Source organism: Pseudophryne corroboree, chromosome 5 (genome assembly GCF_028390025.1).
Source record: "Pseudophryne corroboree isolate aPseCor3 chromosome 5, aPseCor3.hap2, whole genome shotgun sequence".
Lineage (NCBI taxonomy): Eukaryota > Metazoa > Chordata > Amphibia > Anura > Myobatrachidae > Pseudophryne > Pseudophryne corroboree.
In genome coordinates, this window is record NC_086448.1 from 847,101,168 (window position 1) to 847,124,854 (window position 23,687).

Genomic DNA, 23,687 nt, shown 5'->3' on the forward strand with positions numbered 1-23,687 from the left:
CCATTACCCCATCTGTACCATCCCTGCCCCATTACACTATCTGTACCATCCCTGCCCCATTACACTATCTGTACCATCCCTGCCCCATTACCCCATCTGTACCATCCCTGCCCCATTACCCTATCTGTACCATCCCTGCCCCATTACCCCATCTGTACCATCCCTGCCCCATTACCCCATCTGTACCATCCCTGCCGTATTACCCCATCTGTACCATCCCTGCCGCGTTACCCCCATCTGTACCATCCCTGCAGCGTTACCCTATCTGTACCATCCCTGCCGCATTACCCTCTATGTACCATCCCTGCCCCATTACCCCATCTGTACCATCCCTGCCGTATTACCCCATCTGTACCATCCCTGCCGCGTTACCCCATCTGTACCATCCCTGCCGCGTTACCCCATCTGTGCCATCCCTGCAGCGTTATCCTCTCTGTACCATCCCTGCCGCGTTATCCTCTCTGTACCATCCCTGCCGCGTTACCCCCATCTGTGCCATCCCTGCCACGTTATCCTCATCTGTACCATCCCTGCCGCGTTACCCCATCTGTACCATCCCTGCCGCGTTACCCCCATCTGTGCCATCCCTGCCGCGTTATCCTCTCTGTACCATCCCTGCCGCGTTATCCTCTCTGTACCATCCCTGCCACGTTATCCTCATCTGTACCATCCCTGCCGCGTTACCCCCATCTGTACCATCCCTGCCGCGTTATCCTCTCTGTACCATCCCTGCCGCGTTACCCCCATCTGTGCCATCCCTGCCACGTTATCCTCATCTGTACCATCCCTGCCGCGTTATCCTCTCTGTACCATCCCTGCCGCGTTATCCTCTCTGTACCATCCCTGCCCCATTACCCCATCTGTACCATCCCTGCCGTATTACTCCATCTGTACCATCCCTGCCGCGTTACCCCCATCTGTACCATCCCTGCAGCGTTACCCTATCTGTACCATCCCTGCCCCATTACCCCATCTGTACCATCCCTGCCGTATTACCCCATCTGTACCATCCCTGCCGCATTACCCCCATCTGTACCATCCCTGCCGCGTTACCCTATCTGTACCATCCCTGCCCCATTACCCCATCTGTACCACCCCTGCCCCATTACCCTATCTGTACCATCCCTGCCCCATTACCCTATCTGTACCATCCCTGCCCCATTACCCTATCTGTACCATCCCTGCCCCATTACCCCATCTGTACCATCCCTGCCCCATTACACTATCTGTACCATCCCTGCCCCATTACCCCATCTGTACCATCCCTGCCCCATTACCCTATCTGTACCATCCCTGCCCCATTACCCCATCTGTACCATCCCTGCCCCATTACCCCATCTGTACCATCCCTGCCGTATTACCCCATCTGTACCATCCCTGCCGCGTTACCCCCATCTGTACCATCCCTGCAGCGTTACCCTATCTGTACCATCCCTGCCGCATTACCCTCTCTGTACCATCCCTGCCCCATTACCCCATCTGTACCATCCCTGCCCCATTACCCCATCTGTGCCACCCCTGCCGCATTACCACATCTGTACCATCCCTGCCCCATTACACTATCTGTACCATCCCTGCCCCATTACCCCATCTGTACCATCCCTGCCCCATTACCCTATCTGTACCATCCCTGCCCCATTACCCCATCTGTACCATCCCTGCCGCATTACCCCCATCTGTACCATCCCTGCCCCATTACCCTATCTGTACCATCCCTGCCGCATTACCCTATCTGTACCATCCCTGCCGCATTACCCCATCTGTACCATCCCTGCCCCATTACCCCATCTGTACCATCCCTGCCGCATTACCCCATCTGTACCATCCCTGCCCCATTACCCCCATCTGTACCATCCCTGCCGCATTACCCCATCTGTACCATCCCTGCCCCATTACCCTATCTGTACTATATCTGCCGCATTACCCCATCTGTACCATCCCTGCCTCATTACCCCATCTGTACCATCCCTGCCCCATTACCCCATCTGTACCATCCCTGCCCCATTACCCCATCTGTTCCATCCCTGCCCCATTACCCTATCTGTACCATCCCTGCCGCATTACCCTATCTGTACCATCCCTGCCCCATTACCCCATCTGTACCATCCCTGCCGCGTTACCCCCATCTGTACCATCCCTGACGCGTTACCCCATCTGTACCATCCCTGCCCCATTACCCTATCTGTACCATCCCTGCCCCATTACCCCATCTGTACCATCCCTGCCCCATTACCCCATCTGTACTATATCTGCCGCATTACCCCATCTGTACCATCCCTGCCCCATTACACTATCTGTACCATCCCTGCCCCATTACCCTATCTGTACCATCCCTGCCCCATTACCCCATCTGTACCATCCCTGCCGCATTACCCTATCTGTACCATCCCTGCCCCATTACACTATCTGTACCATCCCTGCCCCATTACCCCATCTGTACCATCCCTGCCGCATTACCCCATCTGTACCATCCCTGCCCCATTACCCCCATCTGTACCATCCCTGCCGCATTACCCCATCTGTACCATCCCTGCCTCGTTACACTATCTGTACCATCCCTGCCTCATTACACTATCTGTACCATCCCTGCCCCATTACCCTATCTGTACCATCCCTGCCGCATTACCCCATCTGTACCATCCCTGCCCCATTACCCCCATCTGTACCATCCCTGCCGCATTACCCCATCTGTACCATCCCTGCCTCATTACACTATCTGTACCATCCCTGCCTCATTACACTATCTGTACCATCCCTGCCCCATTACCCTATCTGTACCATCCCTGCCCCATTACACTATCTGTACCATCCCTGCCTCATTACCCCATCTGTACCATCCCTGCCCCATTACCCCATCTGTACCATCCCTGCCTCATTACACTATCTGTACCATCCCTGCCTCATTACACTATCTGTACCATCCCTGCCTCATTACACTATCCGTACCATCCCTGCCCCATTACCCTATCTGTACCATCCCTGCCCCATTACACTATCTGTACCATCCCTGCCTCATTACCCCATCTGTACCATCCCTGCCTCATTACCCCATCTGTACCATCCCTGCCCCATTACCCCGTCTGTACCATCCCTACCCCATTACCCCATCTGTACCATCCCTGCCCCATTACCCCATCTGTACCATCCCTGCCGCATTACCCCATCTGTACCATCCCTGCCGCATTACACCATCTGTACCATCCCTGCCGCATTACCCTATCTGTACCATCCCTGCCCCATTACCCCATCTGTACCATCCCTGCCCCATTACCCCATCTGTACCATCCCTGCCCCATTACCCCATCTGTACCATCCCTGCCGCATTACCCCATCTGTACCATCCCTGCCCCATTACCCCATCTGTACCATCCCTGCCCCATTACCCTATCTGTACCATCCCTGCCCCATTATCCCATCTGTACCATCCCTGCCCCATTACCCCCATCTGTACCATCCCTGCCGCATTACCCCATCTGTACCATCCCTGCCCCATTACCCCATCTGTACCATCCCTGCCCCATTACCATATCTGTACCATCCCTGCCCCATTACCCCATCTGTACCACCCCTGCCGCATTACCCTATCTGTACCATCCCTGCCCCATTACCCTATCTGTACCATCCCTGCCGCGTTACCCCATCTGTACCATCCCTGCCCCATTACCCCATCTGTACCATCCCTGCCCCATTACCCCATCTGTACCATCCCTGCCCCATTACCCTATCTGTACCATCCCTGCCGCATTACCCTATCTGTACCATACCTGCCCCATTACACTATCTGTACCATCCCTGCCCCATTACACTATCTGTACCATCCCTGCCCCATTACCATATCTGTACCATCCCTGCCCCATTACCCCATCTGTACCATCCCTGCCGCATTACCCTATCTGTACCATCCCTGCCCCATTACCCTATCTGTACCATCCCTGCCCCATTACCCCATCTGTACCATCCCTGCCCCATTACCCCATCTGTACTATATCTGCCGCATTACCCCATCTGTACCATCCCTGCCCCATTACACTATCTGTACCATCCCTGCCTCATTACCCTATCTGTACCAACACTGCCCCATTACCCCATCTGTACCATCCCTGCCGCATTACCCTATCTGTACCATCCCTGCCCCATTACACTATCTGTACCATCCCTGCCTCATTACCCCATCTGTACCATCCCTGCCGCATTACCCCCATCTGTACCATCCCTGCCCCATTACCCCATCTGTACTATCCCTGCCCCATTACCCCCATCTGTACCATCCCTGCCGCATTACCCCATCTGTACCATGCCTGCCCCATTACCCCCATCTGTACCATCCCTGCCGCATTACCCCATCTGTACCATCCCTGCCCCATTACCCTATCTGTACTATATCTGCCGCATTACCCCATCTGTACCATCCCTGCCTCATTACCCCATCTGTACTTTCCCTGCCCCATTACCCCATCTGTACCATCCCTGCCCCATTACCCCATCTGTACCATCCCTGCCCCATTACCCCATCTGTACCATCCCTGCCCCATTACCCCCATCTGTACCATCCCTGCCGCGTTACCCCATCTGTACCATCCTTGCCCCATTACCCCCATCTGTTCCATCCCTGCCCCATTACTCCCATCTGTACCATCCCTGTCGCGTTACCCCATCTGTACCATCCCTGCCCCATTACCCCATCTGTACCATCCCTGCCCCATTACCCCATCTGTACCATCCCTGCCCCATTACCCTATCTGTACCATCCCTGCCGCATTACCCTATCTGTACCATCCCTGCCCCATTACCCTATCTGTACCATCCCTGCCGCATTACCCCATCTGTACCATCCCTGCCCCATTACACTATCTGTACCATCCCTGCCGCATTACCCCCATCTGTACCATCCCTGCCCAATTACCCCATCTGTACCATCCCTGCCCAATTACCCCATCTGTACCATCCCTGCCGCATTACCCCATCTGTACCATCCCTGCCCCATTACCCTATCTGTACCATCCCTGCCCCATTACCTTATCTGTACCATCCCTGCCCCATTACCCCATCTGTACTATCCCTGCCGCATTACCCCATCTGTACCATCCCTGCCCCATTACCCCATCTGTACCATCCCTGCCGTATTACCCTTTCTGTACTATCCCTGCCCCATTACCCCATCTGTACCATCCCTGCCGCATTACCCCATCTGTACCATCCCTGCCCCATTACCCTATCTGTACCATCCCTGCCCCATTACCCCATCTGTACCATCCCTGCCCCATTACCCCATCTGTACTATATCTGCCGCATTACCCCATCTGTACCATCCCTGCCCCATTACACTATCTGTACCATCCCTGCCCCATTACCCTATCTGTACCATCCCTGCCGCATTACCCTATCTGTACCATCCCTGCCCCATTACACTATCTGTACCATCCCTGCCCCATTACCCCATCTGTACCATCCCTGCCGCATTACCCTATCTGTACCATCCCTGCCGCATTACCCTATCTGTACCATCCCTGCCTCATTACCCCATCTGTACCATCCCTGCCGCATTACCCTATCTGTACCATCCCTGCCCCATTACACTATCTGTACCATCCCTGCCCCATTACCCCATCTGTACCATCCCTGCCGCATTACCCTATCTGTACCATCCCTGCCGCATTACCCTATCTGTACCATCCCTGCCTCATTACCCCATCTGTACCATCCCTGCCGCATTACCCCATCTGTACCATCCCTGCCCCATTACCCCATCTGTACCATCCCTGCCGCATTACCCCATCTGTACCATCCCTGCCCCATTACCCCATCTGTACCATCCCTGCCCCATTACCCTATCTGTACCATCCCTGCCCCATTATCCCATCTGTACCATCCCTGCCCCATTACCCCCATCTGTACCATCCCTGCCGCATTACCCCATCTGTACCATCCCTGCCCCATTACCCCATCTGTACCATCCCTGCCCCATTACCATATCTGTACCATCCCTGCCCCATTACCCCATCTGTACCACCCCTGCCGCATTACCCTATCTGTACCATCCCTGCCCCATTACCCTATCTGTACCATCCCTGCCGCGTTACCCCATCTGTACCATCCCTGCCCCATTACCCCATCTGTACCATCCCTGCCCCATTACCCCATCTGTACCATCCCTGCCCCATTACCCTATCTGTACCATCCCTGCCGCATTACCCTATCTGTACCATCCCTGCCCCATTACACTATCTGTACCATCCCTGCCCCATTACACTATCTGTACCATCCCTGCCCCATTACCATATCTGTACCATCCCTGCCCCATTACCCCATCTGTACCATCCCTGCCGCATTACCCTATCTGTACCATCCCTGCCCCATTACCCTATCTGTACCATCCCTGCCCCATTACCCCATCTGTACCATCCCTGCCCCATTACCCCATCTGTACTATATCTGCCGCATTACCCCATCTGTACCATCCCTGCCCCATTACACTATCTGTACCATCCCTGCCTCATTACCCTATCTGTACCAACACTGCCCCATTACCCCATCTGTACCATCCCTGCCGCATTACCCTATCTGTACCATCCCTGCCCCATTACACTATCTGTACCATCCCTGCCTCATTACCCCATCTGTACCATCCCTGCCGCATTACCCCCATCTGTACCATCCCTGCCCCATTACCCCATCTGTACTATCCCTGCCCCATTACCCCCATCTGTACCATCCCTGCCGCATTACCCCATCTGTACCATGCCTGCCCCATTACCCCCATCTGTACCATCCCTGCCGCATTACCCCATCTGTACCATCCCTGCCCCATTACCCTATCTGTACTATATCTGCCGCATTACCCCATCTGTACCATCCCTGCCTCATTACCCCATCTGTACTTTCCCTGCCCCATTACCCCATCTGTACCATCCCTGCCCCATTACCCCATCTGTACCATCCCTGCCCCATTACCCCATCTGTACCATCCCTGCCCCATTACCCCCATCTGTACCATCCCTGCCGCGTTACCCCATCTGTACCATCCTTGCCCCATTACCCCCATCTGTTCCATCCCTGCCCCATTACTCCCATCTGTACCATCCCTGTCGCGTTACCCCATCTGTACCATCCCTGCCCCATTACCCCATCTGTACCATCCCTGCCCCATTACCCCATCTGTACCATCCCTGCCCCATTACCCTATCTGTACCATCCCTGCCGCATTACCCTATCTGTACCATCCCTGCCCCATTACCCTATCTGTACCATCCCTGCCGCATTACCCCATCTGTACCATCCCTGCCCCATTACACTATCTGTACCATCCCTGCCGCATTACCCCCATCTGTACCATCCCTGCCCAATTACCCCATCTGTACCATCCCTGCCCAATTACCCCATCTGTACCATCCCTGCCGCATTACCCCATCTGTACCATCCCTGCCCCATTACCCTATCTGTACCATCCCTGCCCCATTACCTTATCTGTACCATCCCTGCCCCATTACCCCATCTGTACTATCCCTGCCGCATTACCCCATCTGTACCATCCCTGCCCCATTACCCCATCTGTACCATCCCTGCCGTATTACCCTTTCTGTACTATCCCTGCCCCATTACCCCATCTGTACCATCCCTGCCGCATTACCCCATCTGTACCATCCCTGCCCCATTACCCTATCTGTACCATCCCTGCCCCATTACCCCATCTGTACCATCCCTGCCCCATTACCCCATCTGTACTATATCTGCCGCATTACCCCATCTGTACCATCCCTGCCCCATTACACTATCTGTACCATCCCTGCCCCATTACCCTATCTGTACCATCCCTGCCGCATTACCCTATCTGTACCATCCCTGCCCCATTACACTATCTGTACCATCCCTGCCCCATTACCCCATCTGTACCATCCCTGCCGCATTACCCTATCTGTACCATCCCTGCCGCATTACCCTATCTGTACCATCCCTGCCTCATTACCCCATCTGTACCATCCCTGCCGCATTACCCTATCTGTACCATCCCTGCCCCATTACACTATCTGTACCATCCCTGCCGCATTACCCCATCTGTACCATCCCTGCCCCATTACCCCATCTGTACCATCCCTGCCGCATTACCCCATCTGTACCATCCCTGCCCCATTACCCCATCTGTACCATCCCTGCCGCATTACCCCATCTGTACCATCCGTGCCGCATTACCCCATCTGTACCATCCCTGCCCCATTACACAATCTGTACCATACCTGCCCCATAACCCCATCTGTACCATCCCTGCCCCATTACCCCATCTGTACCATCCCTGCCGCATTACCCCATCTGTACCTTCCCTGCCCCATTACCCCATCTGTACCATCCCTGCCGCATTACCCCATCTGTACCATCCCTGCCCCATTACACAATCTGTACCATCCCTGCCCCATAACCCCATCTGTACCATCCCTGCCCCATTACCCCATCTGTACCATCCCTGCCGCATTACCCCATCTGTACCATCCCTGCCCCATTACCCCATCTGTACCATCCCTGCCCCATTACCCCATCTGTACCATCCCTGCCCCATTACCCCATCTGTACCATCCCTGCCCCATTACCCCATCTGTACCATCCCTGCCCCATTACCCCATCTGTACCATCCCTGCCCCATTACCCCATCTGTACCATCCCTGCCCCATTACCCCATCTGTACCATCCCTGCCCCATTACCCTATCTGTACCATCCCTGCCGCATTACCCCATCTGTACCATCCCTGCCCCATTAAACCAATCTGTACCATCCCTGCCCCATTACCCCATCTGTACCATCCCTGCCCCATTACCCCATCTGTACCATCCCTGCCACATTACCCTATCTGTACCATCCCTGCCCCATTACCCTAATCTGTACCATCCCTGCCGCGTTACCCCATCTGTACCATCCCTGCCGCATTACCCCATCTGTACCATCCCTGCCCCATTACCCCATCTGTACCATCCCTGCCACATTACCCCATCTGTACCATCCCTGCCCCATTACCCCATCTGTACCATCCCTGCCCCATTACCCCATCTGTACCATCCCTGCCCCATTTCCCCAATCTGTACCATCCCTGCCGCGTTACCCCATCTGTACCATCCCTGCCGCGTTACCCCATCTGTACCATCCCTGCCGCGTTACCCCATCTGTACCATCCCTGCCCCATTACCCCATCTGTACCATCCCTGCCGCATTACCCATCTGTACCATCCCTGGCCCATTACCCCCATCTGTACCATCCCTGCCGCATTACCCCATCTGTACCATCCCTGCCCCATTACCCCCATCTGTACCATCCCTGCCCCATTACCCCATCTGTACCATCCCTGCCCCATTACCCCATCTGTACCATCCCTGCCCCATTACCCCCATCTGTACCATCCCTGCCGCGTTACCCCATCTGTACCATCCCTGCCGCGTTACCCCATCTGTACCATCCCTGCCCCATTACCCCCATCTGTACCATCCCTGCCCCATTACCCCCATCTGTACCATCCCTGCCGCGTTACCCCATCTGTACCATCCCTGCCCCATTACCCCATCTGTACCATCCCTGCCCCATTACCCCATCTGTACCATCCCTGCCCCATTACCCTATCTGTACCATCCCTGCCGCATTACCCTATCTGTACCATCCAAGCCCCATTACCCTATCTGTACCATCCCTGCCGCATTACCCCATCTGTACCATCCCTGCCCCATTACACTATCTGTACCATCCCTGCCGCATTACCCCCATCTGTACCATCCCTGCCCAATTACCCCATCTGTACCATCCCTGCCCAATTACCCCATCTGTACCATCCCTGCCGCATTACCCCATCTGTACCATCCCTGCCCCATTACCCTATCTGTACCATCCCTGCCCCATTACCTTATCTGTACCATCCCTGCCCCATTACCCCATCTGTACTATCCCTGCCGCATTACCCCATCTGTACCATCCCTGCCCAATTACCCCATCTGTACCATCCCTGCCGCATTACCCCATCTGTACCATCCCTGCCCCATTACCCTATCTGTACCATCCCTGCCCCATTACCTTATCTGTACCATCCCTGCCCCATTACCCCATCTGTACCATCCCTGCCCCATTACCCTATCTGTACCATCCCTGCCCCATTACACCATCTGTACCATCCCTGCCCCATTACCCCATCTGTACTATATCTGCCGCATTACCCCATCTGTACCATCCCTGCCCCATTACACCATCTGTACCATCCCTGCCCCATTACCCCATCTGTACCATCCCTGCCCCATTACCCTATCTGTACCATCCCTGCCGCATTACCCCATCTGTACCATCCCTGCCCCATTACCCCATCTGTACCATCCCTGCCCCATTACCCCATCTGTACCATCCCTGCCCCATTACCCCATCTGTACCATCCCTGCCCCATTACCCCATCTGTACCATCCCTGCCACATTACCCTATCTGTACCATCCCTGCCCCATTACCCCAATCTGTACCATCCCTGCCGCGTTACCCCATCTGTACCATCCCTGCCGCATTACCCCATCTGTACCATCCCTGCCCCATTACCCCATCTGTACCATCCCTGCCACATTACCCTATCTGTACCATCCCTGCCCCATTACCCCAATCTGTACCATCCCTGCCGCGTTACCCCATCTGTACCATCCCTGCCGCGTTACCCCATCTGTACCATCCCTGCCTCGTTACCCCATCTGTACCATCCCTGCCGCATTACCCCATCTGTACCATCCCTTACCCATTACCATATCTGTACCATCCCTGCCCCATTACCCCATCTGTACCATCCCTGCCGCATTACCCATCTGTACCATCCCTGCCCCATTACCCCCATCTGTACCATCCCTGCCGCATTACCCCATCTGTACCATCCCTGCCCCATTACCCCCATCTGTACCATTCCTGCCCCATTACCCCCATCTGTACCATCCCTGCCCCATTACCCCCATCTGTACCATCCCTGCCGCGTTACCCCATCTGTACCATCCCTGCCCCATTTCCCCCATCTGTACCATCCCTGCCCCATTTCCCCCATCTGTACCATCCCTGCCCCATTACCCCCATCTGTACCATCCCTGCCGCGTTACCCCATCTGTACCATCCCTGCCCCATTACCCCATCTGTACCATCCCTGCCCCATTACCCCATCTGTACCATCCCTGCCCCATTACCCCATCTGTACCATCCCTGCCGCATTACCCTATCTGTACCATCCCTGCCCCATTACCCCATCTGTACCATCCCTGCCCCATTACCCTATCTGTACCATCCCTGCCGCATTACACTATCTGTACCATCCCTGCCCCATTACCCTATCTGTACCATCCCTGCCGCATTACACTATCTGTACCATCCCTGCCCCATTACCCTATCTGTACCATCCCTGCCGCATTACCCCATCTGTACCATCCCTGCCCCATTACACTATCTGTACCATCCCTGCCGCATTACCCCATCTGTACCATCCCTGCCGCATTACCCCATCTGTACCATCCCTGCCCCATTACACTATCTGTACCATCCCTGCCGCATTACCCCCATCTGTACCATCCCTGCCCAATTACCCCATCTGTACCATCCCTGCCCAATTACCCCATCTGTACCATCCCTGCCGCATTACCCCATCTGTACCATCCCTGCCCCATTACCTTATCTGTACCATCCCTGCCCCATTACCCCATCTGTACTATCCCTGCCGCATTACCCCATCTGTACCATCCCTGCCCCATTACCCCATCTGTACCATCCCTGCCGCATTACCCTTTCTGTACTATCCCTGCCCCATTACCCCATCTGTACCATCCCTGCCGCATTACCCCATCTGTACCATCCCTGCCCCATTACCCTATCTGTACCATCCCTGCCCCATTACCCCATCTGTACCATCCCTGCCCCATTACCCCCATCTGTACCATCCCTGCCGCGTTACCCCATCTGTACCATCCCTGCCCCATTACCCCATCTGTACCATCCCTGCCCCATTACCCCATCTGTACCATCCCTGCCGCATTACCCTATCTGTACCATCCCTGCCCCATTACCCTATCTGTACCATCCCTGCCCCATTACCCCATCTGTACCATCCCTGCCCCATTACCCCATCTGTACCATCCCTGCCCCTTTACCCTATCTGTACCATCCCTGCCCCATTACCCCATCTGTACCATCCCTGCCCCATTACCCTATCTGTACCATCCCTGCCGCATTACCCTATCTGTACCATCCAAGCCCCATTACCCTATCTGTACCATCCCTGCCGCATTACCCCATCTGTACCATCCCTGCCCCATTACACTATCTGTACCATCCCTGCCGCATTACCCCCATCTGTACCATCCCTGCCCAATTACCCCATCTGTACCATCCCTGCCCCATTACCCCCATCTGTACCATCCCTGCCCCATTACCCCCATCTGTACCATCCCTGCCCCATTACCCTATCTGTACCATCCCTGCCACATTACCCCATCTGTACTATCCCTGCCCCATTACCCCATCTGTACCATCCCTGCCCCATTACCCCATCTGTACCATCCCTGCCCCATTACCCCCATCTGTACCATCCCTGCCGCGTTACCCCATCTGTACCATCCCTGCCCCATTACCCCATCTGTACCATCCCTGCCGCATTACCCCATCTGTACCATCCCTGCCCCATTACCCTATCTGTACCATCCCTGCCCCATTACCCCATCTGTACCATCCCTGCCCCATTACCCCATCTGTACTATATCTGCCGCATTACCCCATCTGTACCATCCCTGCCCCATTACCCCCATCTGTACCATCCCTGCCGCATTACCCCATCTGTACCATCCCTGCCCCATTACCCCCATCTGTACCATCCCTGCCCCATTACCCTATCTGTACCATCCCTGCCACATTACCCCATCTGTACTATCCCTGCCCCATTACCCCATCTGTACCATCCCTGCCCCATTACCCCATCTGTACCATCCCTGCCCCATTACCCCCATCTGTACCATCCCTGCCGCGTTACCCCATCTGTACCATCCCTGCCCCATTACCCCATCTGTACCATCCCTGCCCCATTACCCCATCTGTACCATCCCTGCCGCATTACCCTATCTGTACCATCCCTGCCCCATTACCCTATCTGTACCATCCCTGCCCCATTACCCCATCTGTACCATCCCTGCCCCATTACCCCATCTGTACCATCCCTGCCCCTTTACCCTATCTGTACCATCCCTGCCCCATTACCCCATCTGTACCATCCCTGCCCCATTACCCTATCTGTACCATCCCTGCCCCATTACCCTATCTGTACCATCCCTGCCCCATTACCCCATCTGTACCATCCCTGCCCCATTACCCCATCTGTACCATCCCTGCCCCTTTACCCTATCTGTACCATCCCTGCCCCATTACCCCATCTGTACCATCCCTGCCCCATTACCCTATCTGTACCATCCCTGCCGCATTACCCTATCTGTACCATCCAAGCCCCATTACCCTATCTGTACCATCCCTGCCGCATTACCCCATCTGTACCATCCCTGCCCCATTACACTATCTGTACCATCCCTGCCGCATTACCCCCATCTGTACCATCCCTGCCACATTACCCCATCTGTACTATCCCTGCCCCATTACCCCATCTGTACCATCCCTGCCCCATTACCCCATCTGTACCATCCCTGCCCCATTACCCCCATCTGTACCATCCCTGCCGCGTTACCCCATCTGTACCATCCCTGCCCCATTACCCCATCTGTACCATCCCTGCCCCATTACCCCATCTGTACCATCCCTGCCGCATTACCCTATCTGTACCATCCCTGCCCCATTACCCTATCTGTACCATCCCTGCCCCATTACCCCATCTGTACCATCCCTGCCCCATTACCCCATCTGTACCATCCCTGCCCCTTTACCCCATCTGTACCATCCCTGCCGCATTACCCTATCTGTACCATCCCTGCCGCATTACCCTATCTGTACCATCCCTGCCCTATTACCCTATCTGTACCATCCCTGCCGCGTTACCCCATCTGTACCATCCCTGCCCCATTACCCCATCTGTACCATCCCTGCCCCATTACCCCATCTGTACCATCCCTGCCCCATTACCCTATCTGTACCATCCCTGCCGCATTACCCTATCTGTACCATCCCTGCCCCATTACACTATCTGTACCATCCCTGCCCCATTACACTATCTGTACCATCCCTGCCCCATTACCATATCTGTACCATCCCTGCCCCATTACCCCATCTGTACCATCCCTGCCGCATTACCCTATCTGTACCATCCCTGCCCCATTACCCTATCTGTACCATCCCTGCCCCATTACCCCATCTGTACCATCCCTGCCCCATTACCCCATCTGTACTATATCTGCCGCATTACCCCATCTGTACCATCCCTGCCCCATTACACTATCTGTACCATCCCTGCCTCATTACCCTATCTGTACCATCCCTGCCCCATTACCCCATCTGTACCATCCCTGCCGCATTACCCTATCTGTACCATCCCTGCCCCATTACACTATCTGTACCATCCCTGCCTCATTACCCCATCTGTACCATCCCTGCCGCATTACCCCCATCTGTACCATCCCTGCCCCATTACCCCATCTGTACTATCCCTGCCCCATTACCCCCATCTGTACCATCCCTGCCGCATTACCCTATCTGTACCATCCCTGCCCCATTACCATATCTGTACCATCCCTGCCCCATTACCCCATCTGTACCATCCCTGCCGCATTACCCCATCTGTACCATCCCTGCCCCATTACCCCATCTGTACCATCCCTGCCCCATTACCCCATCTGTACCATCCCTGCCGCATTACCCTATCTGTACCATCCCTGCCCCATTACCCTATCTGTACCATCCCTGCCCCATTACCCTATCTGTACCATCCCTGCCCCATTACCCCATCTGTACCATCCCTGCCCCATTACCCCATCTGTACTATATCTGCCGCATTACCCCATCTGTACCATCCCTGCCCCATTACACTATCTGTACCATCCCTGCCTCATTACCCTATCTGTACCATCCCTGCCCCATTACCCCATCTGTACCATCCCTGCCGCATTACCCTATCTGTACCATCCCTGCCCCATTACACTATCTGTACCATCCCTGCCTCATTACCCCATCTGTACCATCCCTGCCGCATTACCCCCATCTGTACCATCCCTGCCCCATTACCCCATCTGTACTATCCCTGCCCCATTACCCCCATCTGTACCATCCCTGCCGCATTACCCTATCTGTACCATCCCTGCCCCATTACCATATCTGTACCATCCCTGCCCCATTACCCCATCTGTACCATCCCTGCCCCATTACCCTATCTGTACCATCCCTGCCGCATTACCCTATCTGTACCATCCAAGCCCCATTACCCTATCTGTACCATCCCTGCCGCATTACCCCATCTGTACCATCCCTGCCCCATTACACTATCTGTACCATCCCTGCCGCATTACCCCCATCTGTACCATCCCTGCCACATTACCCCATCTGTACCATCCCTGCCCCATTACCCCATCTGTACCATCCCTGCCCCATTACCCCATCTGTACCATCCCTGCCCCATTACCCCATCTGTACCATCCCTGCCGCATTACCCTATCTGTACCATCCCTGCCCCATTACCCTATCTGTACCATCCCTGCCCCATTACCCTATCTGTACCATCCCTGCCCCATTACCCCATCTGTACCATCCCTGCCCCATTACCCCATCTGTACCATCCCTGCCCCTTTACCCTATCTGTACCATCCCTGCCCCATTACCCCATCTGTACCATCCCTGCCCCATTACCCTATCTGTACCATCCCTGCCCCATTACCCCATCTGTACCATCCCTGCCCCATTACCCCATCTGTACCATCCCTGCCCCATTACCCCATCTGTACCATCCCTGCCCCTTTACCCTATCTGTACCATCCCTGCCCCATTACCCCATCTGTACCATCCCTGCCCCATTACCCTATCTGTACCATCCCTGCCGCATTACCCTATCTGTACCATCCAAGCCCCATTACCCTATCTGTACCATCCCTGCCGCATTACCCCATCTGTACCATCCCTGCCCCATTACACTATCTGTACCATCCCTGCCGCATTACCCCCATCTGTACCATCCCTGCCACATTACCCCATCTGTACTATCCCTGCCCCATTACCCCATCTGTACCATCCCTGCCCCATTACCCCATCTGTACCATCCCTGCCCCATTACCCCCATCTGTACCATCCCTGCCGCGTTACCCCATCTGTACCATCCCTGCCCCATTACCCCATCTGTACCATCCCTGCCCCATTACCCCATCTGTACCATCCCTGCCGCATTACCCTATCTGTACCATCCCTGCCCCATTACCCTATCTGTACCATCCCTGCCCCATTACCCCATCTGTACCATCCCTGCCCCATTACCCCATCTGTACCATCCCTGCCCCTTTACCCCATCTGTACCATCCCTGCCGCATTACCCTATCTGTACCATCCCTGCCGCATTACCCTATCTGTACCATCCCTGCCCTATTACCCTATCTGTACCATCCCTGCCGCGTTACCCCATCTGTACCATCCCTGCCCCATTACCCCATCTGTACCATCCCTGCCCCATTACCCCATCTGTACCATCCCTGCCCCATTACCCTATCTGTACCATCCCTGCCGCATTACCCTATCTGTACCATCCCTGCCCCATTACACTATCTGTACCATCCCTGCCCCATTACACTATCTGTACCATCCCTGCCCCATTACCATATCTGTACCATCCCTGCCCCATTACCCCATCTGTACCATCCCTGCCGCATTACCCTATCTGTACCATCCCTGCCCCATTACCCTATCTGTACCATCCCTGCCCCATTACCCCATCTGTACCATCCCTGCCCCATTACCCCATCTGTACTATATCTGCCGCATTACCCCATCTGTACCATCCCTGCCCCATTACACTATCTGTACCATCCCTGCCTCATTACCCTATCTGTACCATCCCTGCCCCATTACCCCATCTGTACCATCCCTGCCGCATTACCCTATCTGTACCATCCCTGCCCCATTACACTATCTGTACCATCCCTGCCTCATTACCCCATCTGTACCATCCCTGCCGCATTACCCCCATCTGTACCATCCCTGCCCCATTACCCCATCTGTACTATCCCTGCCCCATTACCCCCATCTGTACCATCCCTGCCGCATTACCCTATCTGTACCATCCCTGCCCCATTACCATATCTGTACCATCCCTGCCCCATTACCCCATCTGTACCATCCCTGCCGCATTACCCCATCTGTACTATATCTGCCGCATTACCCCATCTGTACCATCCCTGCCCCATTACCCCCATCTGTACCATCCCTGCCGCATTACCCCATCTGTACCATCCCTGCCCCATTACCCCCATCTGTACCATCCCTGCCCCATTACCCTATCTGTACCATCCCTGCCACATTACCCCATCTGTACTATCCCTGCCCCATTACCCCATCTGTACCATCCCTGCCCCATTACCCCATCTGTACCATCCCTGCCCCATTACCCCATCTGTACCATCCCTGCCCCATTACCCCCATCTGTACCATCCCTGCCGCGTTACCCCATCTGTACCATCCCTGCCCCATTACCCCATCTGTACCATCCCTGCCCCATTACCCCATCTGTACCATCCCTGCCCCATTACCCCATCTGCACCATCCCTGCCCCATTACCCCCATCTGTACCATCCCTGCCCCATTACCCTATCTGTACCATCCCTGCCACATTACCCCATCTGTACTATCCCTGCCCCATTACCCCATCTGTACCATCCCTGCCCCATTACCCCATCTGTACCATCCCTGCCCCATTACCCCCATCTGTACCATCCCTGCCGCGTTACCCCATCTGTACCATCCCTGCCCCATTACCCCATCTGTACCATCCCTGCCCCATTACCCCATCTGTACCATCCCTGCCCCATTACCCCATCTGTACCATCCCTGCCGCATTACCCTATCTGTACCATCCCTGCCCCATTACACTATCTGTACCATCCCTGCCCCATTACACTATCTGTACCATCCCTGCCCCATTACCATATCTGTACCATCCCTGCCCCATTACCCCATCTGTACCATCCCTGCCCCATTACCCTATCTGTACCATCCCTGCCCCATTACCCTATCTGTACCATCCCTGCCCCATTACCCCATCTGTACCATCCCTGCCCCATTACCCCATCTGTACCATCCCTGCCCCATTACCCTATCTGTACCATCCCTGCCGCATTACCCTATCTGTACCATCCCTGCCGCATTACCCTATCTGTACCATCCCTGCCCCATTACACTATCTGTACCATCCCTGCCTCATTACCCCATCTGTACCATCCCTGCCGCATTACCCCCATCTGTACCATCCCTGCCCCATTACCCCATCTGTACTATCCCTGCCCCATTACCCCCATCTGTACCATCCCTGCCGCATTACCCCATCTGTACCATGCCTGCCCCATTACCCCCATCTGTACCATCCCTGCCCCATTACCCCATCTGTACCATCCCTGCCCCATTACCCTATCTGTACTATATCTGCCGCATTACCCCATCTGTACCATCCCTGCCTCATTACCCCATCTGTACCATCCCTGCCCCATTACCCCATCTGTACCATCCCTGCCCCATTACCCCATCTGTACCATCCCTGCCCCCTTACCCCATCTGTACCATCCCTGCCGCATTACCCTATCTGTACCATCCCTGCCCCATTACCCCATCTGTACCATCCCTGCCCCATTACCCCCATCTGTACCATCCCTGCCGCGTTACCCCATCTGTACCATCCCTGCCCCATTACCCCATCTGTACCATCCCTGCCCCATTACCCCATCTGTACCATCCCTGCCCCATTACCCTATCTGTACCATCCCTGCCTCATTACCCCATCTGTACCATCCCTGCCCCATTACCCCATCTGTACCATCCCTGCCGCATTACCCTATCTGTACCATCCCTGCCCCATTACCCTATCTGTACCATCCCTGCCGCATTACCCCATCTGTACCATCCCTGCCGCATTACCCTATCTGTACCATCCCTGCCCCATTACACTATCTGTACCATCCCTGCCCCATTACACTATCTGTACCATCCCTGCCCCATTACCCTATCTGTACCATCCCTGCCCCATTACCCCATCTGTACCATTCCTGCCGCATTACCCTATCTGTACCATCCCTGCCCCATTACACTATCTGTACCATCCCTGCCTCATTACCCCATCTGTACCATCCCTGCCGCATTACCCCCATCTGTACCATCCCTGCCCCATTACCCTATCTGTACCATCCCTGCCGCATTACCCTATCTGTACCATCCCTGCCGCATTACCCATCTGTACCATCCCTGCCCCATTACCCCCATCTGTACCATCCCTGCCGCATTACCCCATCTGTACCATCCCTGCCCCATTACCCCCATCTGTACCATTCCTGCCCCATTACCCCCATCTGTACCATCCCTGCCGCATTACCCCATCTGTACCATCCCTGCCCCATTACCCTATCTGTACCATCCCTGCCGCGTTACCCCATCTGTACCATCCCTGCCCCATTACCCCATCTGTACCATCCCTGCCGCATTACCCCATCTGTACCATCCCTGCCCCATTACCCTATCTGTACCATCCCTGCCCCATTACCCCATCTGTACCATCCCTGCCCCATTACCCCATCTGTACTATATCTGCCGCATTACCCCATCTGTACCATCCCTGCCCCATTACCCCCATCTGTACCATCCCTGCCGCATTACCCCATCTGTACCATCCCTGCCCCATTACCCCCATCTGTACCATCCCTGCCCCATTACCCTATCTGTACCATCCCTGCCACATTACCCCATCTGTACTATCCCTGCCCCATTACCCCATCTGTACCATCCCTGCCCCATTACCCCATCTGTACCATCCCTGCCCCATTACCCCCATCTGTACCATCCCTGCCGCGTTACCCCATCTGTACCATCCCTGCCCCATTACCCCATCTGTACCATCCCTGCCGCATTACCCCATCTGTACCATCCCTGCCCCATTACCCTATCTGTACCATCCCTGCCCCATTACCCCATCTGTACCATCCCTGCCCCATTACCCCATCTGTACTATATCTGCCGCATTACCCCATCTGTACCATCCCTGCCCCATTACCCCCATCTGTACCATCCCTGCCGCATTACCCCATCTGTACCATCCCTGCCCCATTACCCCCATCTGTACCATCCCTGCCCCATTACCCTATCTGTACCATCCCTGCCACATTACCCCATCTGTACTATCCCTGCCCCATTACCCCATCTGTACCATCCCTGCCCCATTACCCCATCTGTACCATCCCTGCCCCATTACCCCCATCTGTACCATCCCTGCCGCGTTACCCCATCTGTACCATCCCTGCCCCATTACCCCATCTGTACCATCCCTGCCGCATTACCCCATCTGTACCATCCCTGCCCCATTACCCTATCTGTACCATCCCTGCCCCATTACCCCATCTGTACCATCCCTGCCCCATTACCCCATCTGTACTATATCTGCCGCATTACCCCATCTGTACCATCCCTGCCCCATTACCCCCATCTGTACCATCCCTGCCGCATTACCCCATCTGTACCATCCCTGCCCCATTACCCCATCTGTACCATCCCTGCCCCATTACCCCATCTGTACCATCCCTGCCCCTTTACCCTATCTGTACCATCCCTGCCCCATTACCCCATCTGTACCATCCCTGCCCCATTACCCCATCTGTACCATCCCTGCCCCATTACCCTATCTGTACCATCCCTGCCGCATTACCCTATCTGTACCATCCCTGCCCCATTACCCCATCTGTACCATCCCTGCCCCTTTACCCTATCTGTACCATCCCTGCCCCATTACCCCATCTGTACCATCCCTGCCCCATTACCCCATCTGTACCATCCCTGCCCCATTACCCTATCTGTACCATCCCTGCCCCATTACCCCATCTGTACCATCCCTGCCCCATTACCCCATCTGTACCATCCCTGCCCCTTTACCCTATCTGTACCATCCCTGCCCCATTACCCCATCTGTACCATCCCTGCCCCATTACCCTATCTGTACCATCCCTGCCGCATTACCCTATCTGTACCATCCAAGCCCCATTACCCTATCTGTACCATCCCTGCCGCATTACCCCATCTGTACCATCCCTGCCCCATTACACTATCTGTACCATCCCTGCCGCATTACCCCCATCTGTACCATCCCTGCCACATTACCCCATCTGTACTATCCCTGCCCCATTACCCCATCTGTACCATCCCTGCCCCATTACCCCATCTGTACCATCCCTGCCCCATTACCCCCATCTGTACCATCCCTGCCCCATTACCCCATCTGTACCATCCCTGCCCCATTACCCCATCTGTACCATCCCTGCCCCATTACCCCATCTGTACCATCCCTGCCGCATTACCCTATCTGTACCATCCCTGCCCCATTACACTATCTGTACCATCCCTGCCCCATTACACTATCTGTACCATCCCTGCCCCATTACCATATCTGTACCATCCCTGCCCCATTACCCCATCTGTACCATCCCTGCCCCATTACCCTATCTGTACCATCCCTGCCCCATTACCCTATCTGTACCATCCCTGCCCCATTACCCCATCTGTACCATCCCTGCCCCATTACCCCATCTGTACCATCCCTGCCCCATTACCCTATCTGTACCATCCCTGCCGCATTACCCTATCTGTACCATCCCTGCCGCATTACCCTATCTGTACCATCCCTGCCCCATTACACTATCTGTACCATCCCTGCCTCATTACCCCATCTGTACCATCCCTGCCGCATTACCCCCATCTGTACCATCCCTGCCCCATTACCCCATCTGTACTATCCCTGCCCCATTACCCCCATCTGTACCATCCCTGCCGCATTACCCCATCTGTACCATGCCTGCCCCATTACCCCCATCTGTACCATCCCTGCCCCATTACCCCATCTGTACCATCCCTGCCCCATTACCCTATCTGTACTATATCTGCCGCATTACCCCATCTGTACCATCCCTGCCTCATTACCCCATCTGTACCATCCCTGCCCCATTACCCCATCTGTACCATCCCTGCCCCATTACCCCATCTGTACCATCCCTGCCCCCTTACCCCATCTGTACCATCCCTGCCGCATTACCCTATCTGTACCATCCCTGCCCCATTACCCCATCTGTACCATCCCTGCCCCATTACCCCCATCTGTACCATCCCTGCCGCGTTACCCCATCTGTACCATCCCTGCCCCATTACACTATCTGTACCATCCCTGCCCCATTACACTATCTGTACCATCCCTGCCCCATTACCCTATCTGTACCATCCCTGCCCCATTACCCCATCTGTACCATTCCTGCCGCATTACCCTATCTGTACCATCCCTGCCCCATTACACTATCTGTACCATCCCTGCCTCATTACCCCATCTGTACCATCCCTGCCGCATTACCCCCATCTGTACCATCCCTGCCCCATTACCCTATCTGTACCATCCCTGCCGCATTACCCTATCTGTACCATCCCTGCCGCATTACCCTATCTGTACCATCCCTGCCCCATTACCCCATCTGTACCATCCCTGCCGCATTACCCCATCTGTACCATCCCTGCCCCATTACCCCCATCTGTACCATCCCTGCCGCATTACCCCATCTGTACCATCCCTGCCCCATTACCCCATCTGTACCATCCCTGCCCCATTACCCCATCTGTACCATCCCTGCCCCATTACCCCATCTGTACCATCCCTGCCACATTACCCCATCTGTACCATCCCTGCCTCATTACCCCATCTGTACCATCCCTGCCCCATTAACCCATCTGTACCATCCCTGCCCCATTACCCCATCTGTACCATCCCTGCCCCATTACCCCATCTGTACCATCCCTGCCCCATTACCCTATCTGTACCATCCCTGCCGCATTACCCTATCTGTACCATCCCTGCCCCATTACCCCATCTGTACCATCCCTGCCCCATTACCCCCATCTGTTCCATCCCTGCCGCGTTACCCCCATCTGTACCATCCCTGCCCCATTACACTATCTGTACCATCCCTGCCCCATTACCCCATCTGTACCATCCCTGCCCCATTACCCCATCTGTACCATCCCTGCCCCATTACCCCATCTGTACCATCCCTGCCCCATTACCCTATCTGTACCATCCCTGCCGCATTACCCCATCTGTACCATCCCTGCCCCATTACCCCATCTGTACCATCCCTGCCCCATTACCCCATCTGTACCATCCCTGCCCCATTACCCCATCTGTACCATCCCTGCCCCATTACCCCATCTGTACCATCCCTGCCCCATTACCCCATCTGTACCATCCCTGCCGCATTACCCCATCTGTACCATCCCTGCCGCATTACCCTATCTGTACCATCCCTGCCCCATTACACTATCTGTACCATCCCTGCCTCATTACCCTATCTGTACCATCCCTGCCCCATTACCCCATCTGTACCATCCCTGCCGCATTACCCTATCTGTACCATCCCTGCCCCATTACACTATCTGTACCATCCCTGCCTCATTACCCCATCTGTACCATCCCTGCCGCATTACCCCCATCTGTACCATCCCTGCCCCATTACCCCATC

At 55.2% G+C, this 23,687-nt stretch overlaps 1 protein-coding gene across 1 annotated transcript in view; it reads right to left on the reverse strand.

Moving 5' to 3' along the window:
* The window catches only part of LOC134929706 (SCO-spondin-like), a 583,357-nt gene that overhangs the window by 81,237 nt on the left and 478,433 nt on the right, over nucleotides 1-23,687 (reverse strand). The window lies entirely within an intron of this gene.